At 36.8% G+C, this 5,273-nt stretch overlaps 1 long non-coding RNA gene across 1 annotated transcript; it reads left to right on the top strand.

Moving 5' to 3' along the window:
• Window positions 1-1,173: 1,173 nt before the first annotated feature.
• LOC148593847 (uncharacterized) lies at window positions 1,174-3,229 on the top strand. The gene is made up of 3 exons (XR_015913632.1): window positions 1,174-1,222; window positions 2,492-2,538; window positions 3,110-3,229. It is a non-coding gene; the product is annotated as an uncharacterized LOC148593847 (long non-coding RNA).
• The last annotated feature ends 2,044 nt before the right edge of the window (window positions 3,230-5,273 follow it).

Genomic DNA, 5,273 nt, shown 5'->3' on the forward strand with positions numbered 1-5,273 from the left:
TCTAGAGGTCCCTTCCAACCTCAAACATCCTGTGATTCCGAGCACATCAGGCTCTGTGTGGTTTTGTTCAGGTCATATTTATGGCTTGAAGCTGTACAAGTGAGGATGTGCCTGGGTGTCGAGCCATCCATACTAACATGAGGTGTATGCTGGACAGTGCTGCATGGGTCAGCTCTGAAATCCCTACTGGGACTCATGTGATGCCCAGATTGTGTTGCAAGGCCCTGTAGGTAACTGCAATTTCCCTAAGAAACCTCATTTTCACATGAGTAGCAGAGTTACTGAAAGATCCACAGTGTGTTTTTTCTGTGATTCTGCAGCCAGAGTACACTCAGTTTGATGTTCAGATCCCTTCACTCCTTGCATCCTACAGTTCTCCCCTCCCACCCTCCAACCATGGTATTATCCTCCCCTTCTTATTTTTAGATGTGTTTAACACCAAATGAGTTGTGTTCATGAGATCAGCACTTTTACCCTCCGTACTATTAAATTGCTTATGTAGCAATGCTGTGCTTACCTTGCAGATGGATATAAAATTGTCTCTTTTGACAGTTTTCTCTTCACAAAAGTCCTTTATGAGTTGCTCAGTGAATGAATACCCGTGTTACTTTAAGAAATAAAGGTAGGATAATCCAATACTCTCCCATTTTCAATAAAACACTCTGTTTTCACTTGCTGCACATCTAGCTTCTAAAAGTGTGTATGTGGCAGATGTGGAGCAATTTATATATTTACCAAATGGAAGTATAGTTCATCCAGGAGGTGTGCTGCTAGCACTGAGAGAGCAAACTTTTGTATTGCTTAATATCCTCTTTTGTCTTATTATCTTCTTGTGGCTGTCTCAGCAGTTCAGGGTGATGTAGTCATGGGACATGGGCAGAGAGGAATAAAGAATCTCTTCTTTAAATTAGTCCTGCCATATATGAGGAATGAAGTATTTAATGTGCTCTGAATGAAATGAAAGGGTTTTCTTTAGAACTGTAAGAAATATATTTGTTTTTTTTTGCCAGGGAAAGCAGAGCAGAAATAGAGCCATGGTGGTCCTACCCTGTCTCTATCTGTGGTTGAAGCACTTGGGGGCTGAGAAACACCCCTGCTTCATTTTTCCTACTACTTGAGTAATAGGAATTTTAAATTCCTCTTGAATGTTATTTTCTACAATTAGTCTTTTGACTCCTTCAAGTCACTCGGGGCATCTTGGAGCATCTTGCTGAAATAAATGGTAAGATTCATGTTCGTTTCCAGACTTTGGTTGTGCTGTTTCCTTTGCTGTGGCAATAAAGTACTCAAGAGCGAAAACTTTCTAAAATATGTTTTTTTTTTCCCTCATGATACTTGGATCTTGTTTCATTTCCCATTTTATTTAAGTATCTGGAGCACTTAGGAATATAGATAAGGATGGTACTACTTGCACATAGGAATGAACTGTTATCTCATTTTATTCAATCTTTTTAATGCAGTAAAGGAATTCAGCTTATGCCCACAATGGAAATATATATATATTTTAAAGGTTTTTTTTCCACAAATAAAACCAGCATTTTTGGCAGTATACTGCGTTGTCGCCCTGCAGTGGTTTACAGATGTTGGTATGTTTATTATCATGGGGCTCTCAATTCTGTCTGAGCGAAATACTGCAAAGCAAGCAGAACTTTATAACATTTTTAAGGTCTTCAGGTCAGAGAACCACATATGCATCAAGTATAGATGCCTAGACAGTCTAGCAGATGTTACTTTTTTTTTCTGCTGCACATAGATGGGTGGAATTGGGCTGGTCAGAATCCAACATCAAAATACTGAGTAGGTTTGATGTGTGTGTTTGAACTGATGTTGTGCCCGTAAGCTGTAATTTATTTCCTTTTCTTATTATGCATTAGGCTGAATAGAAATAAGTGTTGTGCTAAAGTGTGTGTGTGTCATATTGATAAGGTTGGATACACAGCTATGAGGCTGTTGCACAGCAACAAAATGTATTATCTTTACATTATGAGACCACCGTAATTTTTGTATGTTATACTCAAAATATGGAATTAAACTGTAGTGCAAGGTCTTCAGCAGAGCTTTGTTCTCAGCTTGATTTTTTTTTCAGCTATTTTGTGTCTTTTCCAAATGGGCTAAGCTGTATTACATTTCCTGACAAGTTAAATTTTTTTAAAAAACCAACTTCACATTAATTAGTTAATTAGGGACAGTAAAATGGTCTTTCTGTCTCTCTCCATTTTTATTCTTGTTTATTTCTAAAGTGTGAATGGGGTGGAAAATCCATCCACTAAAAGGGAGATGGAGATAATTGAACTCTTTTCATACAGTCCCAGGTAGAAATCAAATCCAGGACCCGGAGGTGAAAGGTGAGCTCTGTAACTACTGTACCAAACTATTCTTGGTAATTATCAGTATGAGCATAATTATTAACATTTCAATTATACTCACAGTATTACATCTCTCCAAGGGGTTTAACTCTACTGATTTTCAACTTGTCTTGTTTTTTTGGTAGGCATCCAGTTGGAACAAGTTGCTGGATAATATTTTTGACACAAAAGGGTAACATACTTTTCAGAATACATGATCTATATGTTTTGTCCTCAGTGACACTTGTGTGCTTCCAGATTTTGATTGTTTGGTAGCACTACTTGGCATAGTGAGGTATCTATTTCAATGGATTAAAATAAGTTATTAAATAAAGAAGAACAGCATCTAGACTGTTCTTTCTCAAAAATCTGAGGTTTGATATTACAGCCTGGATGAATCCTACATCCTTTGATTTTAAAAATAATATTTACCCCGTCTCTGTCTAATACCTAGTAATTTTTAGAGTATCTAATAATAATATTTCCTAAAACTAATTTAACCAAGGTATGAAGGTCTGAATTTTATATATATATTATATATTACTTGGTATAATTTGCTTATTTTTTTAAATAACTGTTTATGAGTATTCAGATCTAAAATGTGCAATTAAAAAAAAAGGTTTTATTATCAGTAGGAGGCACATGAGGTAGTTTTGTGATTTTATTAATTTTGTACATAACTTTATTGCTTGTACATTATGATTGAATTTACTTGGTATTTGTGCACCTCTAAATAAGGAGGCTGTTTTATTCTATATTTATAGGAGCAGTACTTCCAGAAAATACTTATAGGAGAGGAATGGAGCCTGGAGCTTGAACACGGAGCATGATGCCAAAGTGACTCACCTCCTAAAGATATCTGAACTCAGCAGAAAATGAATTAAACAAAATATCAAATAGCAGCAATGGCTGCATCCAGTGTTCCTGCTGCTGAGCAGATGGATGTGAAAGGGAACTTGTTTAACAAATGCACGGTCCTTTAATCTTCATAGGAAATGGCAAACTTCCCACAGAGCTGGAAGGAAGGAGACTGCAGCCAGACCAGGTGAGTGTTAAGGAAATCTATCGTATATTTTTCCCATCCTTATGGTTTTTCATAGGCATTTGCTTTTGGCTACAAAAACCTGCATTAGATCAACCTCTGAACTGATACTGTATGGCAATATTTGTGTTTTTCTGTAAGAACTATTCTATCAATAGTTGCAAGTTAAGGCTGCAATGTGATTTGGGAACAGCTGCAGGATGCTGGGTTCAGTAATGGGATTTATGCTCAATCAATAATTTGGAGAAAAAAAAATGGATATATTGACAGCTTGCAGAAATAGTTGACTCATGATTAGCAAATTTTAAAAGGTGGGCTTCTGTAATGAGAACAAAAGATACAGGTAATGAGAATGCTCCAAGATCAAATGCAAACTTTACTGAGTCCTTTAGATATGTGCCTTGCTATTATAATCATAGCACAAAAGCAGAAAACAAATCAACAGTAGTATAAACAAAGCATACTAATACAGGGAAAATCAAGCAATTTCTTAGAAGGTATTCGCTTTGCCCCCCAACCCCAAATAATGCAAGAGGTTTTTGGATACTATGGAAAAATGTATTTTCATGACAAGATAAGGTAAAGCATTACAAAGAGGTGGGAGGGGGCAGGAAACACTGTATTGAGAAACATTGTAGGGACTTAGAAATTATTTCTCACATATTAGTGCTGTGTAAAACTACAAAATCAAATTCTTGCAGTGTGCAGAACACAAAAATGTGAAGGCCAAGATATAAGTTACACATCCATAAATATCGAGACTGCAATGATGACATCAGCTCTTTGGAAGAGAAGCAAGCAAAAACAATTGTATTGAAACTGTATAATGGAGTGATCAAATATTACCAAGAGAAATATACCTTATATTCAGAATATCAGAGATTTTTCAGGCTGAGATAATCAGGTAAGTATCAGAACTCAAGAGAATTCCTCATTTTAGTCAAATGACTTTGTCTAACAAACACATTCACAAAACAAAGCTATACTCAAGAGTGATGAGGTACTGTGACTATCATCTAACTACTACAAAATTGATGAGATGTAGTTGAGGAACAGAAGTGTCTTCTGGGAACACTATACTTAACATTTTCCCAAAGAAAATATATCTGCTTCACAGTGTACTTATCCGTAATGTTAAAGGGAAATGAATGGAACAATTATGCAAATTGAAAAAGGCCATTTAAGTGGCTATGTGACGTTGCCAGCATGTCTGATTGACAGTATTTTGTATAAGTCCCACCTTGGCACATCACCCTGGCAATAAATCTGATAGCCTGTTTTTCATTCCCTAAGTAAGTAAAAGATTTTCTCCTTCGTAATTAATGGCTCTGGCATTAGTTTACCATGTTGTCTTTCTGCTCTCTCAGATCTTGCTATGCTTGCAACTGAGAATAATCGTGCTTTAAAACTCAACTGCTCTAGCTGGTGTATGAACATGTACATTTACTCTCTCTAGTAAGAGAGAAAAAATTCTTACCTATAAGCAATTGCAAACCTCCCTGATATATTTATAGAAAAACTGATTCCTCTCCTCATTAAAACACGCTCGTTTTTGAATGAAAGCAGGAGTCTCTGTTTATCTCTGATTAAATCACGGCATGTTACCCGTATAGCAAAAGTAGATTTGGCCTAAAGCAGGAGGGAGAGGGAGAGAGGAGCTGCAGAACCATTTGACTTTGTCTCTTTCACAGAATTTGTACGAACATAAATTGTGCCAGTTCATGCTTATGCCTCTATCTCTCTTTTCCCTTTTCCCAGCAAACACATATGCACCTTTGGAAGTTCTCTGAGCCACCAGCAGCGCATAAATACGATGCTGCAAAACTCTGTCTTGGGCCGAGCCCATAGCTTGAAAGCTGCTTTTGAGCTGCCATACTCCAGAGGGG

The sequence above is a fragment of the Tinamus guttatus genome, unplaced genomic scaffold, assembly GCF_059628265.1.
Source record: "Tinamus guttatus ecotype Peru unplaced genomic scaffold, ASM5962826v1 Tinamus_guttatus_pri_ptg000327l, whole genome shotgun sequence".
Classification (NCBI taxonomy): Eukaryota; Metazoa; Chordata; class Aves; order Tinamiformes; family Tinamidae; genus Tinamus; species Tinamus guttatus.